This window comes from Diorhabda sublineata, unplaced genomic scaffold, assembly GCF_026230105.1.
Source record: "Diorhabda sublineata isolate icDioSubl1.1 unplaced genomic scaffold, icDioSubl1.1 Dsub_154, whole genome shotgun sequence".
NCBI lineage: Eukaryota > Metazoa > Arthropoda > Insecta > Coleoptera > Chrysomelidae > Diorhabda > Diorhabda sublineata.
The window spans coordinates 1-15,000 of NW_026614083.1; the positions used below are offsets into that span (position 1 = coordinate 1).

Below are 15,000 nucleotides of genomic sequence, written 5' to 3' on the forward strand. Positions count from 1 at the left end.
CCAAACTTGACACGAATTTACAGACACTAGCGCCCTCTGCCGGCCAGAAGACAAACTAAACACGGTTTTATAGACACTAGCGCCCTCTGCCGGCCAGACGCCAAACTTGACACGAATTTACAGACACTAGCGCCACCTGCCGGCCAGAAGCCACACTTAACACGGTTTTATAGACACTAGCGCCCTCTGCCGGCCAGGCGCCAAACTTGCACGAATTCACAGACACTAGCGCCACCTGCCGGCCAGAAGCCACACTTAACACGGTTTTATAGACACTAGTGCCCTCTACCGGCCAGACGCCAAACTTGACACGAATTTACAGACACTAGCGCCACCTGCCGGCCAGAAGCCACACTTAACACGGTTTTATAGACACTAGCGCCCTCTGCCGGCCAGGCGCGAAACTTGCACGAATTCACAGACACTAGCGCCACCTGCCGGCCAGAAGCCACACTTAACACGAATTTACAGACACTAGCGCCACCTGCCGGCCAGAAGACAAACTAAACACGGTTTTATAGACACTAGCGCCCTCTGCCGGCCAGGCGCCAAACTTGACACGAATTTACAGACACTAGCGCCCTCTGCCGGCCAGAAGCCACACTTAACACGGTTTTATAGACACTAGTGCCCTCTACCGGCCAGACGCCAAACTTGACACGAATTTACAGACACTAGCGCCACCTGCCGGCCAGAAGCCACACTTAACACGGTTTTATAGACACTAGCGCCCTCTGCCGGCCAGGCGCCAAACTTGACACGGTTTTTTTTTTTCGATGTTATTACTATTTCATACAACTTTTATATGTTACACCTCGACAAGTTCTTATATCCTACCGGCCAGAAGAAAAACTAAACACGGTTTTATAGACACTAGCGCCACCTGCCGGCAAGAAGACAAACTAAACACGGTTTTATAGACACTAGCGCCCTCTGCCGGCCTGAAGCCACGCTTAACACGGTTTTATACACACTAGCGCCACCTGCCGGCCAGAAGACAAACTAAACACGGTTTTATAGACACTAGCGCCCTCTGCCAGCCAGACGCCAAACTTGACACGAATTTACAGACACTAGCGCCCTCTGCCGGCCAGAAGACAAACTAAACACGGTTTTATAGATACTAGCGCCCTCTGCCGGCCAGACGCCAAACTTGACACGAATTTACAGACACTAGCGCCACCTGCCGGCCAGAAGCCACACTTAACACGGTTTTATAGACACTAGCGCCCTCTGCCGGCCAGGCGCCAAACTTGCACGAATTCACAGACACTAGCGCCACCTGCCGGCCAGAAGCCACACTTAACACGGTTTTATAGACACTAGCGCCCTCTGCCGGCCAGAAGACAAACTAAACACGGTTTTATAGACACTAGCGCCACCTGCCGGCCAGAAGCCACACTTAACACGGTTTTATAGACACTAGCGCCCTCTGCCGGCCAGGCGCCAAACTTGACACGGTTTTTTTTTTTCGATGTTATTACTATTTCATACAACTTTTATATGTTACACCTCGACAAGTTCTTATATCCTACCGGCCAGAAGAAAAACTAAACACGGTTTTATAGACACTAGCGCCACCTGCCGGCAAGAAGACAAACTAAACACGGTTTTATAGACACTAGCGCCCTCTGCCGGCCTGAAGCCACGCTTAACACGGTTTTATACACACTAGCGCCACCTGCCGGCCAGAAGACAAACTAAACACGGTTTTATAGACACTAGCGCCCTCTGCCAGCCAGACGCCAAACTTGACACGAATTTACAGACACTAGCGCCCTCTGCCGGCCAGAAGACAAACTAAACACGGTTTTATAGACACTAGCGCCCTCTGCCGGCCAGACGCCAAACTTGACACGAATTTACAGACACTAGCGCCACCTGCCGGCCAGAAGCCACACTTAACACGGTTTTATAGACACTAGCGCCCTCTGCCGGCCAGGCGCCAAACTTGCACGAATTCACAGACACTAGCGCCACCTGCCGGCCAGAAGCCACACTTAACACGGTTTTATAGACACTAGTGCCCTCTACCGGCCAGACGCCAAACTTGACACGAATTTACAGACACTAGCGCCACCTGCCGGCCAGAAGCCACACTTAACACGGTTTTATAGACACTAGCGCCCTCTGCCGGCCAGGCGCGAAACTTGCACGAATTCACAGACACTAGCGCCACCTGCCGGCCAGAAGCCACACTTAACACGAATTTACAGACACTAGCGCCACCTGCCGGCCAGAAGACAAACTAAACACGGTTTTATAGACACTAGCGCCCTCTGCCGGCCAGGCGCCAAACTTGACACGAATTTACAGACACTAGCGCCCTCTGCCGGCCAGAAGCCACACTTAACACGGTTTTATAGACACTAGTGCCCTCTACCGGCCAGACTCCAAACTTGACACGAATTTACAGACACTAGCGCCACCTGCCGGCCAGAAGCCACACTTAACACGGTTTTATAGACACTAGCGCCCTCTGCCGGCCAGGCGCCAAACTTGACACGAATTTACAGACACTAGCGCCCTCTGCCGGCCAGAAGCCACACTTAACACGGTTTTATAGACACTAGTGCCCTCTACCGGCCAGACGCCAAACTTGACACGAATTTACAGACACTAGCGCCACCTGCCGGCCAGAAGCCACACTTAACACGGTTTTATAGACACTAGCGCCCTCTGCCGGCCAGGCGCCAAACTTGACACGGTTTTTTTTTTTCGATGTTATTACTATTTCATACAACTTTTATATGTTACACCTCGACAAGTTCTTATATCCTACCGGCCAGAAGAAAAACTAAACACGGTTTTATAGACACTAGCGCCACCTGCCGGCAAGAAGACAAACTAAACACGGTTTTATAGACACTAGCGCCCTCTGCCGGCCTGAAGCCACGCTTAACACGGTTTTATACACACTAGCGCCACCTGCCGGCCAGAAGACAAACTAAACACGGTTTTATAGACACTAGCGCCCTCTGCCAGCCAGACGCCAAACTTGACACGAATTTACAGACACTAGCGCCCTCTGCCGGCCAGAAGACAAACTAAACACGGTTTTATAGACACTAGCGCCCTCTGCCGGCCAGGCGCCAAACTTGCACGAATTCACAGACACTAGCGCCACCTGCCGGCCAGAAGCCACACTTAACACGGTTTTATAGACACTAGCGCCCTCTGCCGGCCAGAAGACAAACTAAACACGGTTTTATAGACACTAGCGCCCTCTGCCGGCCAGGCGCCAAACTTGACACGAATTTACAGACACTAGCGCCACCTGCCGGCCAGAAGCCACACTTAACACGGTTTTATAGACACTAGCGCCCTCTGCCGGCCAGGCGCCAAACTTGCACGAATTCACAGACACTAGCGCCACCTGCCGGCCAGAAGCCACACTTAACACGGTTTTATAGACACTAGCGCCCTCTGCCGGCCAGAAGACAAACTAAACACGGTTTTATAGACACTAGCGCCACCTGCCGGCCAGAAGCCACACTTAACACGGTTTTATAGACACTAGCGCCCTCTGCCGGCCAGGCGCCAAACTTGACACGGTTTTTTTTTTTCGATGTTATTACTATTTCATACAACTTTTATATGTTACACCTCGACAAGTTCTTATATCCTACCGGCCAGAAGAAAAACTAAACACGGTTTTATAGACACTAGCGCCACCTGCCGGCAAGAAGACAAACTAAACACGGTTTTATAGACACTAGCGCCCTCTGCCGGCCTGAAGCCACGCTTAACACGGTTTTATACACACTAGCGCCACCTGCCGGCCAGAAGACAAACTAAACACGGTTTTATAGACACTAGCGCCCTCTGCCAGCCAGACGCCAAACTTGACACGAATTTACAGACACTAGCGCCCTCTGCCGGCCAGAAGACAAACTAAACACGGTTTTATAGACACTAGCGCCCTCTGCCGGCCAGACGCCAAACTTGACACGAATTTACAGACACTAGCGCCACCTGCCGGCCAGAAGCCACACTTAACACGGTTTTATAGACACTAGCGCCCTCTGCCGGCCAGGCGCCAAACTTGCACGAATTCACAGACACTAGCGCCACCTGCCGGCCAGAAGCCACACTTAACACGGTTTTATAGACACTAGTGCCCTCTACCGGCCAGACGCCAAACTTGACACGAATTTACAGACACTAGCGCCACCTGCCGGCCAGAAGCCACACTTAACACGGTTTTATAGACACTAGCGCCCTCTGCCGGCCAGGCGCGAAACTTGCACGAATTCACAGACACTAGCGCCACCTGCCGGCCAGAAGCCACACTTAACACGAATTTACAGACACTAGCGCCACCTGCCGGCCAGAAGACAAACTAAACACGGTTTTATAGACACTAGCGCCCTCTGCCGGCCAGGCGCCAAACTTGACACGAATTTACAGACACTAGCGCCCTCTGCCGGCCAGAAGCCACACTTAACACGGTTTTATAGACACTAGTGCCCTCTACCGGCCAGACGCCAAACTTGACACGAATTTACAGACACTAGCGCCACCTGCCGGCCAGAAGCCACACTTAACACGGTTTTATAGACACTAGCGCCCTCTGCCGGCCAGGCGCCAAACTTGACACGAATTTACAGACACTAGCGCCCTCTGCCGGCCAGAAGCCACACTTAACACGGTTTTATAGACACTAGTGCCCTCTACCGGCCAGACGCCAAACTTGACACGAATTTACAGACACTAGCGCCACCTGCCGGCCAGAAGCCACACTTAACACGGTTTTATAGACACTAGCGCCCTCTGCCGGCCAGGCGCCAAACTTGACACGGTTTTTTTTTTTCGATGTTATTACTATTTCATACAACTTTTATATGTTACACCTCGACAAGTTCTTATATCCTACCGGCCAGAAGAAAAACTAAACACGGTTTTATAGACACTAGCGCCACCTGCCGGCAAGAAGACAAACTAAACACGGTTTTATAGACACTAGCGCCCTCTGCCGGCCTGAAGCCACGCTTAACACGGTTTTATACACACTAGCGCCACCTGCCGGCCAGAAGACAAACTAAACACGGTTTTATAGACACTAGCGCCCTCTGCCAGCCAGACGCCAAACTTGACACGAATTTACAGACACTAGCGCCCTCTGCCGGCCAGAAGACAAACTAAACACGGTTTTATAGACACTAGCGCCCTCTGCCGGCCAGGCGCCAAACTTGCACGAATTCACAGACACTAGCGCCACCTGCCGGCCAGAAGCCACACTTAACACGGTTTTATAGACACTAGCGCCCTCTGCCGGCCAGAAGACAAACTAAACACGGTTTTATAGACACTAGCGCCCTCTGCCGGCCAGGCGCCAAACTTGACACGAATTTACAGACACTAGCGCCACCTGCCGGCCAGAAGCCACACTTAACACGGTTTTATAGACACTAGCGCCCTCTGCCGGCCAGGCGCCAAACTTGCACGAATTCACAGACACTAGCGCCACCTGCCGGCCAGAAGCCACACTTAACACGGTTTTATAGACACTAGCGCCCTCTGCCGGCCAGAAGACAAACTAAACACGGTTTTATAGACACTAGCGCCACCTGCCGGCCAGAAGCCACACTTAACACGGTTTTATAGACACTAGCGCCCTCTGCCGGCCAGGCGCCAAACTTGACACGGTTTTTTTTTTTCGATGTTATTACTATTTCATACAACTTTTATATGTTACACCTCGACAAGTTCTTATATCCTACCGGCCAGAAGAAAAACTAAACACGGTTTTATAGACACTAGCGCCACCTGCCGGCAAGAAGACAAACTAAACACGGTTTTATAGACACTAGCGCCCTCTGCCGGCCTGAAGCCACGCTTAACACGGTTTTATACACACTAGCGCCACCTGCCGGCCAGAAGACAAACTAAACACGGTTTTATAGACACTAGCGCCCTCTGCCAGCCAGACGCCAAACTTGACACGAATTTACAGACACTAGCGCCCTCTGCCGGCCAGAAGACAAACTAAACACGGTTTTATAGACACTAGCGCCCTCTGCCGGCCAGACGCCAAACTTGACACGAATTTACAGACACTAGCGCCACCTGCCGGCCAGAAGCCACACTTAACACGGTTTTATAGACACTAGCGCCCTCTGCCGGCCAGGCGCCAAACTTGCACGAATTCACAGACACTAGCGCCACCTGCCGGCCAGAAGCCACACTTAACACGGTTTTATAGACACTAGTGCCCTCTACCGGCCAGACGCCAAACTTGACACGAATTTACAGACACTAGCGCCACCTGCCGGCCAGAAGCCACACTTAACACGGTTTTATAGACACTAGCGCCCTCTGCCGGCCAGGCGCGAAACTTGCACGAATTCACAGACACTAGCGCCACCTGCCGGCCAGAAGCCACACTTAACACGAATTTACAGACACTAGCGCCACCTGCCGGCCAGAAGACAAACTAAACACGGTTTTATAGACACTAGCGCCCTCTGCCGGCCAGGCGCCAAACTTGACACGAATTTACAGACACTAGCGCCCTCTGCCGGCCAGAAGCCACACTTAACACGGTTTTATAGACACTAGTGCCCTCTACCGGCCAGACGCCAAACTTGACACGAATTTACAGACACTAGCGCCACCTGCCGGCCAGAAGCCACACTTAACACGGTTTTATAGACACTAGCGCCCTCTGCCGGCCAGGCGCCAAACTTGACACGGTTTTTTTTTTTCGATGTTATTACTATTTCATACAACTTTTATATGTTACACCTCGACAAGTTCTTATATCCTACCGGCCAGAAGAAAAACTAAACACGGTTTTATAGACACTAGCGCCACCTGCCGGCAAGAAGACAAACTAAACACGGTTTTATAGACACTAGCGCCCTCTGCCGGCCTGAAGCCACGCTTAACACGGTTTTATACACACTAGCGCCACCTGCCGGCCAGAAGACAAACTAAACACGGTTTTATAGACACTAGCGCCCTCTGCCAGCCAGACGCCAAACTTGACACGAATTTACAGACACTAGCGCCCTCTGCCGGCCAGAAGACAAACTAAACACGGTTTTATAGATACTAGCGCCCTCTGCCGGCCAGACGCCAAACTTGACACGAATTTACAGACACTAGCGCCACCTGCCGGCCAGAAGCCACACTTAACACGGTTTTATAGACACTAGCGCCCTCTGCCGGCCAGGCGCCAAACTTGCACGGATTCACAGACACTAGCGCCACCTGCCGGCCAGAAGCCACACTTAACACGGTTTTATAGACACTAGCGCCCTCTGCCGGCCAGAAGACAAACTAAACACGGTTTTATAGACACTAGCGCCACCTGCCGGCCAGAAGCCACACTTAACACGGTTTTATAGACACTAGCGCCCTCTGCCGGCCAGGCGCCAAACTTGACACGGTTTTTTTTTTTCGATGTTATTACTATTTCATACAACTTTTATATGTTACACCTCGACAAGTTCTTATATCCTACCGGCCAGAAGAAAAACTAAACACGGTTTTATAGACACTAGCGCCACCTGCCGGCAAGAAGACAAACTAAACACGGTTTTATAGACACTAGCGCCCTCTGCCGGCCTGAAGCCACGCTTAACTCGGTTTTATACACACTAGCGCCACCTGCCGGCCAGAAGACAAACTAAACACGGTTTTATAGACACTAGCGCCCTCTGCCAGCCAGACGCCAAACTTGACACGAATTTACAGACACTAGCGCCCTCTGCCGGCCAGAAGACAAACTAAACACGGTTTTATAGACACTAGCGCCCTCTGCCGGCCAGACGCCAAACTTGACACGAATTTACAGACACTAGCGCCACCTGCCGGCCAGAAGCCACACTTAACACGGTTTTATAGACACTAGCGCCCTCTGCCGGCCAGGCGCCAAACTTGCACGAATTCACAGACACTAGCGCCACCTGCCGGCCAGAAGCCACACTTAACACGGTTTTATAGACACTAGCGCCCTCTGCCGGCCAGAAGACAAACTAAACACGGTTTTATAGACACTAGCGCCCTCTGCCGGCCAGGCGCCAAACTTGACACGAATTTACAGACACTAGCGCCACCTGCCGGCCAGAAGCCACACTTAACACGGTTTTATAGACACTAGCGCCCTCTGCCGGCCAGACGCCAAACTTGACACGAATTTACAGACACTAGCGCCCTCTGCCGGCCAGAAGCCACACTTAACACGGTTTTATAGACACTAGTGCCCTCTACCGGCCAGACGCCAAACTTGACACGAATTTACAGACACTAGCGCCACCTGCCGGCCAGAAGCCACACTTAACACGGTTTTATAGACACTAGCGCCCTCTGCCGGCCAGGCGCCAAACTTGACACGGTTTTTTTTTTTCGATGTTATTACTATTTCATACAACTTTTATATGTTACACCTCGACAAGTTCTTATATCCTACCGGCCAGAAGAAAAACTAAACACGGTTTTATAGACACTAGCGCCACCTGCCGGCAAGAAGACAAACTAAACACGGTTTTATAGACACTAGCGCCCTCTGCCGGCCTGAAGCCACGCTTAACACGGTTTTATACACACTAGCGCCACCTGCCGGCCAGAAGACAAACTAAACACGGTTTTATAGACACTAGCGCCCTCTGCCAGCCAGACGCCAAACTTGACACGAATTTACAGACACTAGCGCCCTCTGCCGGCCAGAAGACAAACTAAACACGGTTTTATAGACACTAGCGCCCTCTGCCGGCCAGACGCCAAACTTGACACGAATTTACAGACACTAGCGCCACCTGCCGGCCAGAAGCCACACTTAACACGGTTTTATAGACACTAGCGCCCTCTGCCGGCCAGGCGCCAAACTTGCACGAATTCACAGACACTAGCGCCACCTGCCGGCCAGAAGCCACACTTAACACGGTTTTATAGACACTAGCGCCCTCTGCCGGCCAGAAGACAAACTAAACACGGTTTTATAGACACTAGCGCCCTCTGCCGGCCAGGCGCCAAACTTGACACGAATTTACAGACACTAGCGCCACCTGCCGGCCAGAAGCCACACTTAACACGGTTTTATAGACACTAGCGCCCTCTGCCGGCCAGGCGCCAAACTTGACACGAATTTACAGACACTAGCGCCCTCTGCCGGCCAGAAGCCACACTTAACACGGTTTTATAGACACTAGTGCCCTCTACCGGCCAGACGCCAAACTTGACACGAATTTACAGACACTAGCGCCACCTGCCGGCCAGAAGCCACACTTAACACGGTTTTATAGACACTAGCGCCCTCTGCCGGCCAGGCGCCAAACTTGACACGGTTTTTTTTTTTCGATGTTATTACTATTTCATACAACTTTTATATGTTACACCTCGACAAGTTCTTATATCCTACCGGCCAGAAGAAAAACTAAACACGGTTTTATAGACACTAGCGCCACCTGCCGGCAAGAAGACAAACTAAACACGGTTTTATAGACACTAGCGCCCTCTGCCGGCCTGAAGCCACGCTTAACACGGTTTTATACACACTAGCGCCACCTGCCGGCCAGAAGACAAACTAAACACGGTTTTATAGACACTAGCGCCCTCTGCCAGCCAGACGCCAAACTTGACACGAATTTACAGACACTAGCGCCCTCTGCCGGCCAGAAGACAAACTAAACACGGTTTTATAGACACTAGCGCCCTCTGCCGGCCAGGCGCCAAACTTGCACGAATTCACAGACACTAGCGCCACCTGCCGGCCAGAAGCCACACTTAACACGGTTTTATAGACACTAGCGCCCTCTGCCGGCCAGAAGACAAACTAAACACGGTTTTATAGACACTAGCGCCCTCTGCCGGCCAGGCGCCAAACTTGACACGAATTTACAGACACTAGCGCCACCTGCCGGCCAGAAGCCACACTTAACACGGTTTTATAGACACTAGCGCCCTCTGCCGGCCAGGCGCCAAACTTGCACGAATTCACAGACACTAGCGCCACCTGCCGGCCAGAAGCCACACTTAACACGGTTTTATAGACACTAGCGCCCTCTGCCGGCCAGAAGACAAACTAAACACGGTTTTATAGACACTAGCGCCACCTGCCGGCCAGAAGCCACACTTAACACGGTTTTATAGACACTAGCGCCCTCTGCCGGCCAGGCGCCAAACTTGACACGGTTTTTTTTTTCGATGTTATTACTATTTCATACAACTTTTATATGTTACACCTCGACAAGTTCTTATATCCTACCGGCCAGAAGAAAAACTAAACACGGTTTTATAGACACTAGCGCCACCTGCCGGCAAGAAGACAAACTTAACACGGTTTTATAGACACTAGCGCCCTCTGCCGGCCTGAAGCCACGCTTAACACGGTTTTATACACACTAGCGCCACCTGCCGGCCAGAAGACAAACTAAACACTAAACAAATAATGTTATATTTCATATAATGTGATTAAACACACGTTTTTTTTTTGTGATATTTTAGCGAATTGTATTTAAATATTATAGATATATTATAATATATCGACCTCAGAGCAGGTGAGATTACCCGCTGAATTTAAGCATATTACTAAGCGGAGGAAAAGAAACTAACTAGGATTCCCTTAGTAGCTGCGAGCGAACAGGGAAAAGCCCAGCACCGAATCCCGTGGTCGATATCGGCCACCGGGAAATGTGGTGTTAGGGAGGATCCGTTTATCACGAGATCGTGCGGCGCGTCCAAGTCCTTCTTGAACGGGGCCACAGCCCATAGAGGGTGCCAGGCCCGTAGCGACCGTTGCCGATTGCGTGAGGATCTCTCCTGAGAGTCGGGTTGCTTGAGAGTGCAGCCCTAAGTGGGTGGTAAACTCCATCTAAGGCTAAATATGACCACGAGACCGATAGCGAACAAGTACCGTGAGGGAAAGTTGAAAAGCACTTTGAAGAGAGAGTTCAAGAGTACGTGAAACCGTTCAGGGGTAAACCTGAGAAACCCGAAAGGTCGAAAGAGGAAATTCATTCGCGTTTCGATAATTGAAGTTGAACGTTTGTATGACGGATATTGTTGTTGTTTCGGCAACACAATAAATCGCGTTTTACGTTTTTCTAATCGATATCGAACGCGTGCACTTTTCCTCTAGTAGGACGTCGTGATCCGTTGGGTGTCTGTTTAAGACTCGAGGTGGAGACCACTTGATTTTTTCATGCGGACCCTCGATATTCCGACAGACTCGCTCGACGGTACAAATATGGCGCGGGGCCGCTAAATTATAATTAGCGTTCGGCCCGTAGCAAGAGCGTTTCGTGTTTGACGGTAATCGGACATAATGCCGATTCTGTCCCGGAACGACTGTTGGTTACGGTGTTCTCGAACAGACCTCGTTTCGAAACGCCGATCAACGACGCTATCGATTTGGGTAATTTCAGGACCCGTCTTGAAACACGGACCAAGGAGTCTAGCATGTGCGCGAGTCATTGGGAAATAACTAAACCTAAAGGCGTAATGAAAGTAAAGGTTTACCTCGCGTAGACCAAGGGAGGATAAGCGATTTGCTTTTTTAATAAATTGGATCGCTTCGCACTCCCGGGGCGTCTCGTTCTCATTACGAGAAGAGGCGCACCAAGAGCGTACACGCTGGGACCCGAAAGATGGTGAACTATGCCTGGTCAGGACGAAGTCAGGGGAAACCCTGATGGAGGTCCGTAGCGATTCTGACGTGCAAATCGATCGTCGGAACTGGGTATAGGGGCGAAAGACTAATCGAACCATCTAGTAGCTGGTTCCCTCCGAAGTTTCCCTCAGGATAGCTGGCGCTCGTAGCGTACGAGTTTCATCCGGTAAAGCGAATGATTAGAGGCATTGGGGTCGAAACGACCTCAACCTATTCTCAAACTTTAAATGGGTGAGATCTCCGGCTTGCTCGAACTTATGAAGCCGCGAGACTCGAATCAGAGTGCCAAGTGGGCCATTTTTGGTAAGCAGAACTGGCGCTGTGGGATGAACCAAACGTCGAGTTAAAGCGCCAAAATCGACGCTTATGGGATACCATGAAAGGCGTTGGTAACTTAAGACAGCAGGACGGTGGCCATGGAAGTCGGAATCCGCCAAGGAGTGTGTAACAACTCACCTGCCGAAGTTACTAGCCCTGAAAATGGATGGCGCTGAAGCGTCGTGCTTATACTCGACCGTCAGCGGCATGTGCGGTTCGCGTTTTGCGCGCGACCATGAAGCTCTGACGAGTAGGAGGGTCGCGGCGGTGTGCGCAGAAGGATTGGCCGTGAGGCCGTCTGGAGCCGCCGTCGGTGCAGATCTTGGTGGTAGTAGCAAATACTCCAGCGAGGCCCTGGAGGACTGACGTGGAGAAGGGTTTCGTGTGAACAGCCGTTGCACACGAGTCAGTCGATCCTAAGCCCTAGGCGAAAGCCGATGTTGATGTGGTGTAGCTTTATTATTTACGTACGTACGTACGTGTGTACGTGTACACAAACACGTAAAAAGTTTGTACACACCCATCGGGCGAAAGGGAATCCGGTTCCTATTCCGGAACCCGGCAGCGGAACCGTCAAAAAGTCGGGCCCTCGCAAGAGAGTTCGTCGGGGTAACCCAAAAGGACCTGGAGACGCCGTCGGGAGATCCGGGAAGAGTTTTCTTTTCTGCATAAGCGTTCGAGTTCCATGGAATCCTCTAGCAGGGAGATATGGTTTGGAACGCGAAGGGCACCGCAGTTGCAGCGGTGTCCGGATCTTCCCCTCGGACCTTGAAAATCCAGGAGAGGGCCACGTGGAGGCTCGCGCCGGTTCGTACCCATATCCGCAGCAGGTCTCCAAGGTGAAGAGCCTCTAGTCGATAGAATAATGTAGGTAAGGGAAGTCGGCAAATTGGATCCGTAACTTCGGGATAAGGATTGGCTCTGAGGATCGGGGCGTGTCGGGCTTGGCGAGGAAGTGGGTCACGGCTGACGTGCCGGGCCTGGGCGAGGTGAAGTAATTGGAGCATCTCTCTCCTTCCTTCATGGTTGGAGTATTTGTGATGATTATGGATCCGAGTTCGGTCCCGTGCCTTGGCCTCCCGCGGAACCGTCTTGCTGCGAGGTTCCATATTACCTTAATCGGTATTTGGATATCCTCTTCGGCCGCCATTCAACGGTCAGCTCAGAACTGGCACGGACTAGGGGAATCCGACTGTCTAATTAAAACAAAGCATTGCGATGGCCCCAACGGGTGTTGACTCAATGTGATTTCTGCCCAGTGCTCTGAATGTCAAAGTGAAGAAATTCAAGCAAGCGCGGGTAAACGGCGGGAGTAACTATGACTCTCTACGTTTCATCAATAAACATCTCCAAAGTATCTATCCTAACCGTACCATCGACTCTATAAAATATAGACGGAAACAGGATAGATACAAGGAACTCCTCGAATTCCTCAGAAACGAAAACAACATCGAGGCCCGCGTAGACGTTCTCGAACAACTTGAGAACGAAAACGCGCGGCCTCACGAGGAAGCAGAGGGCGAAGTAGTGGAATTCTCTCTTCTCGAGAGTCCTAGAGATCGAGGCAGGGACTCAACCTTTAAAGATCGTCAGAGTCTTAATCCGAATGCTGAGGAGTTCGTACCCATTGCGATAGAACACCGGCACAATACAATCTCTACGTTTTTATACGATTACTGGCACGCTAATGACGGATGGAATACTTATGATAGCACTTTATTCCGTTACTCTCAATTCACCAACCTAGACCGCCATAGAGAGGGAGTGAGAAAAGAGGTGAATGAATATATTACTGCTCTCTTCAACGAAGCAGGGACTGGGAAGCCCAAAACGAAGGCAAACGGAAACCGCAAGGCCCCAGTCTTTAATAACAGGAACCATGAGCGTTCATATAAATACAAAATCGTCCAACGACGATATCGATCCGATCGAGCCGCTTTGGCGCGTGATATCCTAGACGGGAAACCGCTCTGGGGGGACGATGTACTACCTGACATTGCGTCAATAGAGTCCGAGTATAGGGGCATATTCGGAAGTCCCTCTCTCCTAGACAGCGAACCAATCTTAGATCAGAAAGAGGAACATAAACTGGACCAGCCAATTACAGAGTCAGACATCCTCTGGGCCATAAACACATCAAAATCAGGGGCGGCTGGTCCAGACGCAGTGCCCCTGCTGGCTCTCAAAAAGGCCCCTGTGAAGAGATTGGTTCTACTATATAATGTCATGTTTCTCTTTGGAGTTACCCCCGAGGTGCTCCGAGGGAACAGGACAACACTTATTCCTAAAGGGGGGGACCGACGCTTGATTAATAACTGGAGACCGATCACGATATCATCGGTCATTGTCAGGGTGTTTCATCGTGTCCTTGGTAAGCGCTTCTCGACGTTACCGATACACGCCAACCAGAGAGGTTTCATGAAGATCGATGGTGTCCTGTTGAATAATATCTCACTCCAAACGCTCATAAAGGAAAGAAGACGTAGAGTTAAGCCATATAATATCTTGTCGTTGGACCTTTCTAAAGCCTTCGACACAGTATCGCAATGGTCCATCCTGCGAGCTCTGAACAGGTTCGGTATAGACGAGACAACTAAGAGGTATATAATGGACTCGTACCTAAAATCATATACCATAGTCTCTGCTGGCAATAAGAAAACCAGAAGAATAAACATCGATAGAGGCGTAAAGCAGGGAGACCCTTTATCGCCCTATCTTTTTAATTTAGTAGTGGACGAGTTGGTTTGCGAACTAGAGAATGGTGGGTCGGGCATACCTGTCTCAGATGACATGAAGGTATCAGTACTAGCGTATGCGGATGACCTAGTGCTGTTGGCCGAGTCTGTCAAGGGTGCCACAAAGCAGCTTAGAACTGTTACTGAGTTCTTTGCGAAGCGAGGGATGTCGATTAACCCGACAAAGAGTGTTGCCATATCGGTTAACGTCAACCGAGGCAACAAACACTCTTACGTGGTTACTCGGCCTCTATTCGCGGCAGAGGGTCAGTTCATCCGCCAATTAACACCTCAGGATATGTTTAAATACCTGGGCAGGCGGTATGGAGTCAT

At 50.9% G+C, this 15,000-nt stretch overlaps 1 pseudogene; it reads left to right on the top strand.

Moving 5' to 3' along the window:
* The first annotated feature begins 10,488 nt into the window (after nucleotides 1–10,488).
* The window catches only part of LOC130452087 (large subunit ribosomal RNA), a 7,533-nt pseudogene continuing 3,021 nt past the window's right edge, over nucleotides 10,489–15,000 (top strand).